The 16198-nt window shown below is 48.4% G+C and overlaps 1 pseudogene across 1 annotated transcript; it reads right to left on the reverse strand.

Annotated features, from left to right (window-relative positions):
• Positions 1-528: 528 nt before the first annotated feature.
• On the reverse strand, positions 529-13326 carry LOC115894891 (annotated as a pseudogene). The gene is made up of 11 exons (XR_004055124.1): positions 13255-13326; positions 12982-13110; positions 9731-9890; positions 6023-6080; positions 5585-5741; positions 5375-5491; positions 5003-5132; positions 4633-4699; positions 4353-4444; positions 2882-2936; positions 529-731 (listed from the first exon to the last, which is right to left on the reverse strand). The product of XR_004055124.1 is annotated as an alanyl-tRNA editing protein Aarsd1-like (transcript).
• Between the last annotated feature and the right edge of the window lie 2872 nt (positions 13327-16198).

A 16198-nucleotide genomic window follows, 5' to 3' on the forward strand; every position in this document is an offset into this window, starting at 1 on the left:
AAAAAACACTTGCATGTTGTGCACAAATATATGTACCATGATCACATAAGAGTGAATAACTAAAAACAACATCAGTGTCTATGAATTGGGCTAGATAAATTATTTTAATCTCTAGGCAGGGTGAGCACCTGTAATCCCAGCACTCTGGAAGGCCAAGGCGGGAGGATCACTTGAGGTCAGGAGTTCGAGACCAGACTGGCCAACATGGTAAAACTCTATCTGTACTAAAAATACAAAAAAATTGGCTGGGTGTGGTGGCGTGCACCTATAATCCCAGTTACTTGAGTGGCTGAGGCAGGAGAATTGCGTAAACCCAGGAGGTGGTGGCTGCAGTGAGCTGAGATCGTGCCACTGCACTCCAGCCTGGGCCACAGAGTGAGACTCCATCTCAAAAAAAAAACAAACACACTTCATAAAAACAAAAACAAAAACATACATGTGAGATGTGGAGCTAAAAGACCCATCTGTCAAACTGGAAATGACAGTAGTAACAATTATCTCTGCTCAGCCCACCTCACATGCCCATGATGTAAATTAAATGAGATCGCAGATGTGACGGTCCTTTGAGTCAGTAAAGGAATGTATCTGTAGGATACAGGCTCTACTACATGTGCAAGAGAGTCCACCTAGGATTACCTGGGCCCCAGGGTCTCCACAGACGCAGGTGGCCCTGCCAGTAAGAAGAGTCCAGCACCTTTCTCATCGCCCACGGTTAAGAATAGGAGGGTCTCCTAGGAGGTAAGACAAGGAGATAAGCCCTGATACTTAAGGATGTAGAGTCAACCCCCCTAAACCCTGCACTCTCTTCAATCTTAAGAACAGATTACTTCCCCCTAAACCACCAAGTGACGCTCCTGATGAATGATAATCCCCCTCACACGGGCCCACCAGGGCCAAGAAACTTTTTGAGAACAACTATGGGAACTTAGGTGAAACATTAAGAAGGCAGCAGAAGACTGCTGATCCTGGCTAAGCATAAAATGCCTTTCATGGCCGGGCGCGGTGGCTCAAGCCTGTAATCCCAGCACTTTGGGAGGCCGAGACGGGTGGATCACGAGGTCAGGAGATCGAGACCATCCTGGTCTACACGGTGAAACCCCTGGTCTACACGGTGAAACTCCGTCTCTACTAAAAAATACAAAAAACTAGCCGGGCGAGATGGCGGGCGCCTGTAGTCCCAGCTACTCGGGAGGCTGAGGCAGGAGAATGGCGTAAACCCAGGAGGCGGAGCTTGCAGTGAGCGGAGATTGCGCCACTGCACTCCAGCCTGGACGACAGAGCTAGACTCCGTCTCAAAAAAAAAAAAAAAAAAAAAAAAAAAAAATGCCTTTCATGGTTTCACTCTCGCAAACTTTTCCCTACCATACGTCCTTTCCCTGCCACTGCCTAAACCACCAGATTTCTCTCTGCCCGGCTGCCTCTGCCCCTTGTCTGTCTGATGACTTCTAAGCAGTCTTCAAGGCCCCCTTCCCTGAAACCTCCCTATCCTTCAGTAATATACTCCTTCACCTCTAGCATTCATCACTCTATCATTCTAAATTATAAATGTCAGCATACAAATTTGTCCTCCAGACTAGAACATGAGCTCCTTGAGAATCAGTTCTGTCTATACAGAAGAATTATGAAAAGAGAGATACACAATGCTTTACCGACAGTAGGCATTCTTCTCAAAGAAGGGTTTTGGAGTAAATACAAAAAAGATAGTGGAGCATGGTGGCTCATGCTTGCAGTCCCAACTACTCAGGAGGCTGAAGTGGGAGGATTGCTTGAGCCCAGGAGTTCAAGACTGCAGTGAGCCATAATCACACCACCGCACTCCAGCCTGGGTGACAGAGCAAGACTCTGTCTCTGAAACAAACAAACAAACGAACAAAAAGACAGACCTGGAAATCTCTAGGCTACAGACCATCAGGAGTGGGAAGAATAAAGCCAGAGGAAGAGGAAAATGGACGGGGATGGCTTTCAAAGGGGCTTGCCCACTCCTGTATTCACTTTTTTTTTTGAGACATTCTGTGTCGCCCAGGCTGGAGTGCAGTGGCGCAATCTCAGCTCACTGCAACCTCAGCCTCCCAGGTTCAAGCAATTCTCCTGCCTCAACCTCCCAAGTAGCTGGGTCTACAGGCACCACCACACCCAGCAAATTTTTGTTTTGTTTTGAGACAGAATCTCACTCTGTAGCCCAAGCTAGAGTGCTGCGGCACAATCTCAGCTCACTGCAACCTCCACCTACCGGGCTCAAGAGATTCTCGTACCTCAGCCTCCTGAGTAGCTGGGATTACAGGCGCACGCCACCATGCCTGGCTAAATTTTTGTATTTTAGTAGAGATAGGGTTTCACCATGTTGCCCAGGGTGGCCTCAAACTCCTGAGCTCAGGCAATCCACCCGCCTTGGCCTCCCAAAGTGCTGGGATTACAGGCGTGAGCCACCATGTCCGGCCTGATTTTTCTATTTTTAGTAGAGATGGGGTTTCACCATATTGGCTAGGCTGGTCTCCTGACCTCAAGTGATCCACCCACCTTGGCCTCCCAAAGTGCTGGGATTACATGCATGAGTCACCGTGACCAGCCCACCCCTGTATTTCTAATATTGGATCCTCAGCACACATAAACCTGAATGGCTCTGAGGAGCTAGAACTCTGATGAAAGGAGCTCAGAAGCTGATAAATATACAGCCCCAGAAAGAGCAATAACATAGATCTAGCTCAACACCTAAAACAGAGCTTGGCACATAGCTAGTGCTAAGAAAACAGTACTGAATGAATGGCTATTTCCTACTCCTCATGTGTTCATGTGGAGGGACTTCAGCTAAACTAACGCCCCTCACTTATGTCTCCCTAGGTCTCTATCCAGGCTGGGGTAGAGAATCTCATGCTCCTCTTACCTCTGACCCAATCTCATTGGCAATGATATTCATGAACTCTGAATCACCCTCCTTCCTACAACAAAGGACACAGACATGAGACCCAGGTTGGAGTGGTGGCTGTGAAACTGCAGGAAGCCTGGCCCCTCCTTCTGAAGCTGGCCTTGCTGCTGCCTATTGTACACATAAAGTCCCACATCCCTTAGCCAAGAGAGAGTACCGGCTGAGAGCCAGCAAGTTGCCCTTCTCAGCCTCTGCAGTTTGGATTCAACCTCCAGGTTTGTCTCTATCTCCCTTAAATAGGATTCACCAGGATAAGCAGAAATCTGTTAAGAGAGTAAAGTAGGTAGGGACAATCCTAAAGAAAGATACAGGCTGGACGCAATAGCTCACACCTATAATGCCAGCACTTTGGGAAGCTGAGGTGGGCAGATCACTTGAGGTCAGGATTCAGAACCAACCTGGCCAACATGGGGAAACCCCATCTCTACTAAAAATACAAAAGTTAGCCTGGTGTGGTGGCACATGCCTGTGATCCCAGCTACTCAGAAGGCTGAAGCACGAGAACTGCTTGAACCCGGAAGGCAAAGGTTACAGTGAGCCGAGATCATGCCACTGCACGCCAGACACAGTAAGACTCCATCTCAAAAAACAAAACAAAACAAAACAAAAAAAACAGGCTGGGCGCAGTGGCTCAAGCCTGTAATCCCAGCACTTTGGGAGGCCGAGGCAGGCGGATCACGAGGTCAGTAGATCAAGACCATCCTAGCTAACATGGTGAAACCCCGTCTCTACTAAAAATACAAAAAACTAGCCAGGCGAGGTGGCGGGCGCCTGTAGTCCCAGCTACTCGGAGGCTGAGGCAGGAGAATGGCATGAACCTGGGAGGCGGAGCTTGCAGTGAGCTAAGATCTGGCCACTGCACTCCAGCCTGGGCGACAGAGCGAGACGCCGTCTCAAAAAAAAAATTAAAAAAAAAAAAAAAGATACAGAGTTATAGCAAAGATGTTAACATCAAACCCAGGAGGCCTGGTAGGTAACATATTTTTTTTTTTTTTTTTTTTTTTTTGAGATGGAGTCTCACCCTGTCAGTCCAGGCCGGATTGCTGTGGCGTGATCTCCGCTCACCACAACCTCTGCCTCCCGGTTCAAGTGATTCTCCTGCCTCAGCCTCCCAAGTAGCTGGGACTACAGGCATGTACCACCATGCCTGGCTAATTTTTGTACTTTTAGTAGAGAAGGGGTTTCACCATGCTGGCCAGGCTGGTTTCAAACTCCTGACCTTGTAATCCACCCGCCTCAGCCTCCCAAAGTGCTGGGATTACAGGCATGAGCCACTGCGCCTGGCCAGTAACATATTTCTTAGGATCTACCCAACCTTGAGAATACCAGTGAGCAATCCACCTCCCACTGTACATTGCATATAGAGAAGACACTGAGCCCTAAGCCCAGCACAGCCCCCATTCCTTGTCTCCAGCTCCTAATTTCTCACCTGTGTAACATGACCACACCTCCCCAGTCTGGGCTGTTCCTGAGGCTATGGGCAATGTGCACAGCCAGGTCTCTGAGCAGATTCAGGTTATTCTGAAATGGATATGGTAATCAGTAGATAAATGGAAAGGATAACAATAGAGAGTAGCAGCTTCCCTCCACCTCATTCTCCCCCACTCCTACTTTGACAAACTACACATTGGCTTCGGCAGAAGACCAAGTCTGCAGAGCCTATTCTAGGCAGGGCCCATGCCCTCTCTACCTGCCATGGAATAAATCACCTTCTGCAGGATCTTGGTGGAGTTCTGGAGCTTTTTCACTGCTTCCACATGATCCTCTGCTCCACACCTGCAAGAGAAAGGTCAGTGGAAACCTGTGCAGCCTCCCAGTTGTTTCTGATGTTGGGGACATAAATCAGTAACTTCCTTTTTGCTATGGTGCCTCCCTGCAGTCAGGGATCAGGAGATATTTTGAGGAGGTCTCTTAGGCAACTGGGAGAAAATATACGAAGGAATTAACTGTTTTTTGTGGTTTTGATTGACTATCCAAAGCACTTTATCATCTACAATTGCATCTTATCTCCCAGAGGTAAGAGATTATGTCCAAAATCTCAGCAATGGGAGGCAACTGAAGGTACTGAAAGACGCATACTTAAGCAGAGCAGTCAGTGCTTTTTCAGTTCCATGACTTCTCTCCATCCACTTCAGCACCCGGTTCCCAGCCAGAAATATCAGGTTGGTTTTGTTCTTTTTCCCTTCTCAGTGCCCAGAATCTTAATGACCTACACGAGGCAAGGGGGTAACACACACACACACACACACATACACACGTGGGCGCGTGTGTAAACCACAGCAGATCCTAGAACCTGAAGGTAGGAGAAACCTATCTTTTCCTCAGCTCTGAAACAGTGAAGGGGAGATTTCACTTAGGACTCCTCGATTATCCCCCTCCCCACTCCCAGCCCCATGTGATCCCCCTCCCCAATCCCTCTTCTCAGCCACTCCACAGCCCTTCCTCACTTACCTGAAGGTCACTGAGATTGCTCACATGGGTCCCACAGCACATGTTGGAATCAACGCCCTTAATGCTAACAACACGAATGGGCCCAGCATGATCATCTGGCAAACCCCGGCCTCTCACCTGGACTCAAGGAGAGCAGAGGGACTGTCTGAATCTGATGAGAACGCTTGGAGAACCATTCTGCAGAAGCCACCCCTCTGGCTCTGCCCTTACCTGCTCCACCTCAGGATCATCCAGGCTCAATTCTCGGACATTCACAGGCAGCCGATCTCTGATTTTTTCATTGACGCTCTGCTCAATGGCAGCTACTTGCTCTGCAGTCATAGAGGGGGTGTCCAGCTCAACTGCACTCCGAAATCTCCCTAACTCCCTATCAGAAGTAGAGTGGCCGCAGATAACACATCTTACTGAACAAGAAAAGCTGAAAGCTTTTCCTCTAAAAACTGGAACAAGCATACCCTCTCACCCCCTTTTTTTTTTGACAGGCTTGCTCTGTCACCCATGCTGCCATTTGGTGGCAATCACAGTTCACCACAGCCTTAATCTCCCTGGCTCAAAGCAATTTCCCCCCATTCCCCCCCCGCCCACCCCCGCCTCCCTCCCAGTGCTGGGATGGGCCTGCCTACAGTTAGTCTTATGCCTGCCACTCACCATGATGTTGTCTTCAGCTTAAATAGATGGTCAGCAACTGCCGTGATGAGATGCTGCCCTAAGCAAAGAGAGCAAGAGACAGGAGAAAAGTGAGAAGTCCACATACTCCCACAATGATAAAGAGCCACAATGATAAAAGCACAGAAATTATCCTTGTTGAAGACCTTCTAAGCACTTGGTAATACACTTTAGATACTTTATTGAAAATCACAATGACAATTCTGCAAGAGGCCTTGTGATACCATTTCATAGATGAGGAAATTGAAGCCAAGAGAGACAAAATAACTTGCCATGGCAATGTAACTTATAAGGGGCTGGACGTGAACTTAAGTTCTTTTTTTTGAGACAGTTCCATTTTGTTGCCCAGGCTGGAGTGCAGGGGCTCACTGCAGCCTCCACCTCCCAGGATCAAGCGATTCTCGTGCCTCAGCCTCCTGAGCAGCTGGGATTACACACGTGCATCACCGCACCCAGCTAATTTTTCTACTTTTAGTAGAGACTGGGTTTCACCATGTTGGCCAGGTTGGTCTTGAACTCTTGACCTCAAGTGATCCACCCGCCTTGGCCTCCCACAGTGCTGGGATTACAGGTGTGAGCCACTGTGCCCAGTGAACTTAAGTTCCAATATGCAGCATTCATCCATTCAACAAGTACCTACCACACGCAAGGCACAGGGCTTGACATAAGAGATACAGCAGGCCGGGCGCGGTGGCTCAAGCCTGTAATCCCAGCACTTTGGGAGGCCGAGACGGGCGAATCACGAGGTCAGGAGATCAAAACCACCCTGGCTAACACGGTGAAACCCCGTCTCTACTAAAAATACAAAAAACTTAGCCGGGCGAGGTGGCGGGCACCTGTAGTCCCAGCTACTCGGGAGGCGGAGGCAGGAGAATGGCGTGAACCCAGGAGGCGGAGCTTGCAGTGAGCTGAGATCCGGCCACTGCACTCCAGCCTGGGGGCAGAGCGAGACTCTGTCTCAAAAAAAAAAAAAAAGAGATACAGCAGCATCCCTGATAGACAAGAGTGATGATGAGGAGAAAGAAGAGGAAGAGGAGGAAGAAAAGGAGAAAGAGGAGGAACTGACTATCAAGGAAGAGGGAACAAGACAGCTAAAGGCCTTAAGGAAGAAAGAAGTAGGGTATGTCAAAGGAATCCAGAGATGACAAGCACAGCCAGGATGTAGCCAGCAAGAGGTGAAGGGGCACCAGATGAGGCTACAGCAGTAGACAAGAGCCACCCAGATACAGCTTGTATGCCATGGTAAAAAGTTTGGCTTTACACGAAGACCTACAGGAAGCCTCTGAAGAGCTTGAAGCAGAAGACTGACATAATATTTTCACTTTTTAAAATTTATTTCAGCTGGGCACGGTCGCTCACTCCTGCAATCCCAGCACTTTAGGAGGCCGAGGCAGGTGGATCACAAGGTAAAAATTTGAGACCAGCCTGAAACAACATGGTGAAATCCCATCTCTACCAAAAAACAAAAATTAGCCAGGTGTGGTGGCACGAACCTGTAATCCCAGCGACTCAGGAGGCTGAGGCAGGAGAATGGCATGAATCCCAGGGGCACAGGTTGCAGTGAGTCGAGATTGCACCATGGCACTCCAGCCCGGGCAACAAAGTGAGACTGTCTCAAAAAAAACAAAAAAAATAAAAATAAAAAATAAAGGCCAGGCATGGTGGCTTACGCCTGTAATCCCAGAACTTTGGGAGGCCAAGGCAGGCGCATCACGACATCAGGAGATCCAGACCATCCTGGCTAATATGGTGAAATCCTGTCTCTACCAAAAATACAAAAAATTAGCTGGGCGTGGTGGCAGGCGCCTGTAGTCCCAGTTACTCCGGAGGCTGAGGCAGGAGAATGGCATGAACCCGGGAGGCGGAGCTTGCAGTAAGCCGAGATCGGGCCACTGTATTCCAGTCTGGGCAACAAAGCAAGACTCCATCTCAAAAAATAAATAAATAAACAAACAAATAAATAAGATAAAATAAAATTTATTTCATTTTACTTATTCATTTTTTTTTTGTTTTTATTTATTTATTTTATTTATTTTTTTTGAGACAGTCTCACTCTGTCGCCCAGGCTGGAGTGCAGTGGTGTGATCTTGGCTTGCAAACTGTGCCTCCCGGGTTCAAGCGATTCCCCTGCCTCAGCCTCCCAAGTAGCTGGGATTACAGGCACACGCCACCACACCTGGCTAATTTTTGTATTTTTAGTAGAGTCGGAGTTTCACCATGTTGATCAGGTTGGTCTCAAACTCCTGACCTCAGGTGATCCGCCCACCTCAGCCTCCCAAAGTGCTGGGATTACAGGCATGAGCCACTGCGCTCAGCCTGTTTTTATTTTTCTTGTTTACATTTCCACTTTAAGTTATATTTATTTATGACGAGTGCGGTGGCTTATGCCTGTAATCCCAGCACTCTGGGAGGCCGAGGCGAGCAGATCACAAGGTCAGGAGTTCAAGACCAGCCTGGCCAACATGGTGAACCCCCATCTCTACTGAAAATACAAAAATTAGCCAGACGTGGTGGTGCATACCTATAATCCCAGTTACTCAGGAGGCTGAGGCAGGAGAATCGCTTGAACCCAGGAGGAGGAGATTGCAGTGATCCAAGACTGTGCCACTGCACGCCAGCCTAAGCGACAGAGCGAGACTGTGTCTCAAAAAAAAACATTATTATTTATTTTATTTATTTTTTTCAGATGGAGTCTTGCTCTGTTGCCCAGGCTGGCGTGCAGTGGTGCCATCTCAGCTCCCTGCCACCTCTGGCTCCCGGGTTCAAGCAATTATTCTGCCTCAGCCTCCCAAGTAGCCGGAACTCGGGTGGAGCCAGAGTGAATGTGGGGCAATCAATTAGGAAACTGTTAGAGAGGTCCAGGGTGAAGACAGTTAGGCGCTGGGACTAGGATGACAGTGACCGTGGAAAGAAGTGGACAGACTTAGAAAACAAACCAACAGGCCGGGCAGGGTGGCTCATAACTGTAATCCCAGCACTTTGGGAGGCCGAGGTAGGTGGATCATCTGAGGTCAAGAGCTCAAGACCAGCCAGACCAACATGGTGAAACACCATCTCTACTAAAAATACAAAATTAGCCGGGCATGGTGGTGGGTGCCTATAATCCCAGCTACTCGGGAGGCTGAGGCAGGAGAATCACTTGAACCCAGGAGGCAAAGGTTGCAGTGAGCCGAGATTATGCCACTGTACTCCAGCCTGGGCGACAGAGTGAAACTCTGTCAAAAAAAAAAAAAAAAGAAAGAAACGAAACGAACAGGACTCAGTGACTGGCTGGCTGTCTACACCTGAAGAGGTATCTGGAATGACTTCCAGAACTTGAGTGACTAGATGTATCCTGATGCCCTACAATGAACACACCGGATGCTAATGAAAGACCAGGAGGGAGGGGAAGGCTTTTTTTTCATTTTGGACATTTTGAGTTTGAAAGGTTGTGAGACATCCAGATGGAGATATCAAGTGGGAAGTTGATAATATCTAAATCCAGCAGTTATTCTAATACTTTTTTTTACTTCAATTGTTCATGTTGCTGTTATAACATTTAGCATATCCTTCCTGAATTACAGCTGATTCTGAATAGTCTGTCTCTTCCAAAAGGTTAACTCCTAGAGAACCCAAACTATGTCTCAGTCATCATGGCATCCCCATACATGGCAACTGCCCTGGTGTTATGTCCCCCATCCCAGCCTTTACCTGAATGCTGCTGCATGTGGTCAAACCTCCGCTCCCAGTCTACCCGGACCAGAACCTGGCTTCCTGGATCCAGGGGTGTCTGTGTGAAATGATCAGCCTGCTCCCCGTGGCGAGTCACTCTCAGCACAGAGATGTCATTGATTGTACCACGGTCATCAGGCTGATGGAAATAAGTAACATAATCAATGGCAAGGCAGGGCTCACCCTAACTCCTAGGTACAAAGACCCTCTAGGGTGAGAGACAGACCCAGAATTTGGGCTCCCTAAGGGAGATGGAGAAAGCAATGCCAAGTGAGATGAGTCCACTTTGTTCCATGAGAGGATTCTCAGTCCTTTTCAATCTAAACACCTATGTGTTGTGATCTTCAGAAAACAGAATTAAAAAAAGACTGTAACTATAGCAACAAAAATTTTAGTAAAACTCGAAGAACCTTAATCCTCAACTCTCATTGCCTTAGTCTAGATTCTTTAGTAGTCTCTAAAATGATCTGATTTGGGCCAGGCGCGGTGGCTCACGCCTGTAATCCCAGCAATTTGGGAGGCCGAGGCGGGCAGATCACAAGGTCAGGAGATCGAGACCATCCTGCCTAACACGGTGAATCCCTGTCTCTACTAAAAATACAAAAAAAATTAGCCGGGCGTGGTGGCAGGCGCCTGTAGTCCCAGCTACTCAGGAGGCTGAGGCAGGAGAATGGCGTGAACCTGGGAGGCGGAGCTTGCAGTGAGCCAAGAATGTGCCACTGCACTCCAGCCTGGGCGACAGAGCGAGACTCCGTCTCAAAAAACTTAAAAAAAAAAAAAGATCTGATTTTTTCTCCCTCCCTCCACTCCATTCTCTTGCAGTGCTACTAGAATTAGATTCAAAAATGTTCATTTAGTCTGGGCATGGTGGCTTATTCCTGTAATCCCACCACTTTGGGAGGCCAAGGCAGGAGGATCGCTTAAGATCAGACTAGACCACATAGTGAGACCCCACCTCTATGAAAAATAACAAATGAGCTGGCCATGATACTACCTGCTACTTGGGAGGCTGAGGTGGGAGAATCACTTGAGCCCAAAAGGTTGAGGCTGCAGTGTGCTATGATTGCGCCACTGCACTCCAGCCTGGGTGACACAGTGAGATACTGTCTCATTAAAAGAAAAAAAAAAGGGCCGAGTGCAGTGGCTCACACTTGTAATCCCAGTACTTTGAAAGGTCAAGGCAGGCAGGTCACAAGGTCAGGAGATTGAGACCATCCTGGCCAACATGGTGAAACCCCATCTCCACTAAAATACAAAAAATTAACTGGGCATGGTGGTGCGCACCTGTAGTCCCAGTTACTTGGGAGACTGAGGCAGGGGAATCGCTTGAACCTGGCAGACGGAGACTGCAGTGAGCCGAAATCATGCTGCTGCACTCCAGCCTGGCAACAGAGCAAGACACTGCCTTAAAAAAAAAAAAAAGTTCATTTAAAACAGTTTCAAGTGCCAACTGCTTACAAGAGACTGTGCCAGCCCAAGAATACAATGTAAACAAGATATGATGCCTCATGGAACTTAAGAGTAGAGAGACAGAGGCTGGAAAACAGACACTTGCAGTATGACCTATAACATGCCATAACATGAAGAAGTATATGATGCTAGAGAATCTCAAAGGAAAGAGACCTAACAGTCTTGGGGAATCAAAAAAGACTTCCTGAAAGAAATGTTGCCTAAAATGAGACCTTCTATGGATACTTGAGGTCACAGGTTTTCCTTCAGCAGATCAGGGAAATCTTCACATTGGGAAAATCACCGTAATAATAACTGACATGAAATTGGAACTTTCTCAGTACCAAGTCTGCTGAACATTTTCTCTCATGTCACTTATTTGCTTAAGAACCTGCATGGAGGCCAGGGCAGTGGCTCACACCTGTAATCCCAGCACTTTGGGAGGCCAAGGTGGGAGGACCGTTTGAGGCTAGGAGTTCAAGATAAGCCTGGGCAATAAAGTGAGACCTCATCTCTACAAAAAATCAGCCAAGCATGTTGGTTGTGCGCCACTACTGGAGAGGCTAAAACAGGAGGACTGCTTGAGTCTGGGAGTTCCAGGCTGCAGTGAGCTAGGATCAGGCCACTGCACTCCAGCCTGGGTGATATAGTAAGATCCTGTCTCTTAAAAAAAAAAGAAAGAAAATAACCTGCATGGTTCACTGCAGTTTCCTGAATGAAGCCCACACACCTTAATACACCCTTTTTTTTTTTCCTTTTGAGACGCAGTCTTGCTCTGTCCCCCACGCTGAAGTGCAGTGGCACAATCTTAGCTCACTGCAACCTCAGTCTCCCGATTCAAGTGATTCTCATGCCTCGGCCTCCTGAGTAGCTGGGACTACAGGCACCTGCCAGTATGCCTGGTTAATTTTTAGTAGAGACAAGGTTTCATCATGTTGGTCAGGCTACTGGGGAGGCTGAGGCAGGAGAATCACCTGAACCCAGAAGCCGGAGGCTACAGTGAGCCGAGATCGTGCCACTGTGCTCCAGCTTGAGGACAGCACGAGATTCTGTCGAAAGAAAGAAAAGAAGACCGAAAACGGAAGGGAGGGAGGGAGGGAGGAGGAAGGAAGGAAGGGCCTTTCTCATAATGCCCACCTTTGTTGTTATCCTCCTCTTCCATGTTCACAATGTACCCCACTTGCGCTCATGCTGTACCTAGTCCTCATCACAGCACTGATAAGTATGCTCTCTGCTGTACTACTGTAACCCGTCTATCTCACCTGAACTCCTTCAGGAACATCTTTTTCAGTCCCTAACAAATACCCGAAGCTAATTCCTTCCTTGGGGCCTTTGCACCCGCTATTCTATCTGCTTGAATACGCCCCCTGCCCCCAGCACGACTAGATAATTGGCAAAGACTCACCCTCTCACTTCGTTTAGGTCTCTACTGAAGTAAATTACCCTTCATCTACAACACGTAACCTATCACTCTCTTTCCCTTTACTTGGTTTTTATTTATTACTTACTATACCTAACACGCACAATTGTCTTCAATAAACATTCCACGTATATAAAGGCACCGTGTTGTTCACCGGTTATCCTTACAGCCTGGAATAATATCTAGCATATGTTAAGTCTAGATAAGCATTTGCTGATAAATACTTATTAAATGAATAACAAAATGAATTAAGTTAAGGCTCATCTGAATTCATCATGGCTGAGAAAAAAGGGGCAGGAGAGCATTTCCTGCCTGAGCACAAAGAAATTTGGGGCTTCCTGGGAAGAGATTGGCTTGGTACCTGTCCCCCGCCCTCAGGGAAAAGCAATGTGTCCTCCAGCACTACGTGGAAACCGCTCAGCACTTTCTTGCCGTTGCTCCCTTCAGTCTGCAGCTCCGCGGGACGGCAGGAGACCACGGTGGTGGTGAACTGAAGGGAGAGGAATGAGAGAATAAGCCCCGACCCCAGCCCAGCTCTCTCCACACCGGGACTGAATCCCTCCACGTGGCACCCTCTTCCCCAAACCGCCTTGCCGGCCGGGTAGTTTCAAGTGCCTCGCCCGTGACGCCGTACCTCTCGAGCATAGCTGTCACGCTGACACCGGAACGCCATACCTGCAGGCGCAGAGGGAGGCGCAGGCGCAGAGGGAGGCGCACGCACAGAGAAGCCTGGGAGCGAACGGAGAGCGACGTGGGACAAACGTCATTAAGGGAGCGTGTCTGCGCAGAAGCAGGAGGGTAAAGAATGGAATGCGGTTTGGATAAATTTACTGAAAACGCGAATTGCATATTTGCTGGGTTGCTTAACGACTGTTCTAAGGCTTTGCAAAGGACAAGACCAGGAGGAAAACAAACAAACAAAAGCATCAAGCCTGTAATCCCAGCACTTTGGGAGGCCGAGACGGGCGGATCACGAGGTCAGGAGTTCGAGACCATCCTGGCTAACACGGTGAAACCCCGTCTCTACTAAAAAATACAAAAAGCTAGCCGGGCGAGGTGGCTGGCGCCTGTAGTCCCAGCTACTCCAGAGGCTGAGGCAGGAGAATGGCGTAAACCCGGGAGGCGGAGCTTGCATTGAGCTGAGATCTGGCCACTGCACTCCAGCCTGGGCGACAAAGCGAGACTGTCTCAAAAAACAAAAACAAAAACAAACAAAAAAAAACCCGCGGCCTGGACAAGGCACATGGTTTAGTGAGCCACTTTGGGCCCCAGGGATGTAAGTATTCCCAGCTGCACAGAGGCGAGTACGGGACTGGCATGGTTACTGAGCAGCGCTGCCCAGTAGAAATAGAAAGCAAGGGGCTGGAGGAGGTGGCTCACGCCTGTAATCCTTGCATTTTGGGAGGTCGAGGCGGGTGGATCACCTCAGGCCTGGAGTTCGAGACTAGCCTGGCCAACATAGTGAAACCCTGCCTCTCGTCCGGGCGTGGTGGCTCACGCCTGTAATCCCAGCACTTTGGGAGGCCGAGACTGCCACCTGAGGTTGGGAGTTCGAGACCGGCCTGACCATCATGGAGAAACCTTGTTTCTACTAAAAATACGAAATTAGCCGGGTGTGGTGGTGCATGCCTGTAATCCCAGCTACTTGTGAAGCCAAGACAGGAGAATCACTTGAACTCAGGAGGCAGAGGTTACGGTGAGCCGAGATCGCGCCATTGCACTCCAGCCTGGACAACAAGAGCAAAACTCCGTCTCAAAAAAAAAGAAACCCTTGGCTGGGAACGGTGGCTCATGCCTGTAATCCCAGCATTTTGGGAGGCCAAGGCAGGCGGATCACGAGGTCAGGAGATCGAGACTATCCTGGATAACATGGTGAAACCCCATCTCTACTAAAAATACAAAAAATTAGCCAGGCGTGGTGGCGGGGTGCCTTGTAGTCCCAGCTACTCCGGAGGCTGAGGCAGGAGAATGGCGGGAACCCAGGAGGCAGAGCTTGCAGGGAGCTGAGATCGTGCCACTGCATTACAGCCTGGGCAACAGAGCGAGACTCCGTCTCAAAAAAAAAAAAAAAAAAAAAGTCTCTACTAAAAATACAAAAATTAGCCGGGCGTGGTGGCGGGCACATGTAATCCCACATACTCAAGAGGCTGACGCAGGAGAATCGCTGGAACCCGGGAGGCGGGGTTGCAGTGAGCAGAGATTGCACCACTGCACTCCAGCCTGAGCGGCAGAGAGGGACTCTGTCTCAATTTTAAAAAAATAATAATAATAATAAAGTAAGGCCGGTCGCGGTGGCTCACGCCTGTAATTCCAGCACTTTGGGAGACCGAGGCAGGCGGATCACGAGGTCAGGAGATCCGAGACCATCCTGGCTAACACAGTGAAATCCCGTCTCTACTAAAATTACAAAAAAATAGCAGGCATGGTGGCGGGCGCCTGTAGTCCCAGCTACTCGGGAGGCTGACGCAGGAGAATGGCGTGAACCTGGGCGGTGGAGCTTGCAGTGAGCGGAGATCGAGCCACTGCACTCCAGCCTGGGTGACAGAGCGAGACTCCGTCTCAAAAAAAAAAAAAAAGTAAACAGTTTGGCCAGCCTGGCCAACATAGTGAAACCCGTCTCTACTAAAAATACAAAAACATTAGCCAGGCGTCATGGCACGTGCCTATATAATCCCAGCTACTTGAGAGGCCAAGGCCGGAGAATCACTTTAACCCGAGAGGGGGGGGAGGTTGCAGTGAGCCGAAATCGCACCACTGCACTCCAGCCTGGGGAATTCAGCGAGACTCCGTCTGAAAATATATAAATAAATAAATAAATAAATAAATAAATAAATAAATAAAAATAAAAAAATTAATTTAATTTTTAAAAAATAGTTTGGGCCAGACACAGTGGCTCACATCTGTAATCCCGGCAGTTTGGGAGGCCAAGGTGCCTGGATCAGTTGAGGCCAGAAGTTTGATAGCAGCCTGGCCAACATGGCAAAACCCTGTGTCTACTAAAAATACAAAAATTAGCTCAGTGTGGTGGCAGGTGCCTGTAATCCCAGCTACTTAGGAGGCTGAAGCAGGAGAATCACTTGAACCTGGGAGGTGGAGGTTGCCATTGACTGAGATCACGATACTGCACTCCAGCGTAGCTGACAGAGGGAGACTACATCTCAAAAAAAAAAAAAAAGCAAATTAAACCAGGTACTAATTTGTATCTTGTCAAATATCTGAAACCTTTTAGAGAATGGAACACTCAATGTTCACAGGAGTGAGAATTGGTACAATTTCATCAAAGAGCAACTTGGTAACAGCTATCAAAATGTTTAAATGTATTTTATCTACTCTTTGACTTAGCAATTCTACTTCTAGAAATGTACCCTACAGATATTCTGGCAAAAATACGTGAAGATCCACATTTTTAGATGTTGATGGCACCATTGTTTGAAAATGGTAAAAGACCGTTGGTCGTGGTGGCTCATGCCTGTGATCCCAGCACTTTGGAAGGCCAAGGCAGGTGGATCACCTGAGGTCAGGAGTTCTAGACCAGCCTGGCCAACATGGTAAAACCCCGTCTCTACTAAAACTACAAA

The sequence above is a fragment of the Rhinopithecus roxellana genome, chromosome 19 (genome assembly GCF_007565055.1).
Source record: "Rhinopithecus roxellana isolate Shanxi Qingling chromosome 19, ASM756505v1, whole genome shotgun sequence".
NCBI lineage: Eukaryota > Metazoa > Chordata > Mammalia > Primates > Cercopithecidae > Rhinopithecus > Rhinopithecus roxellana.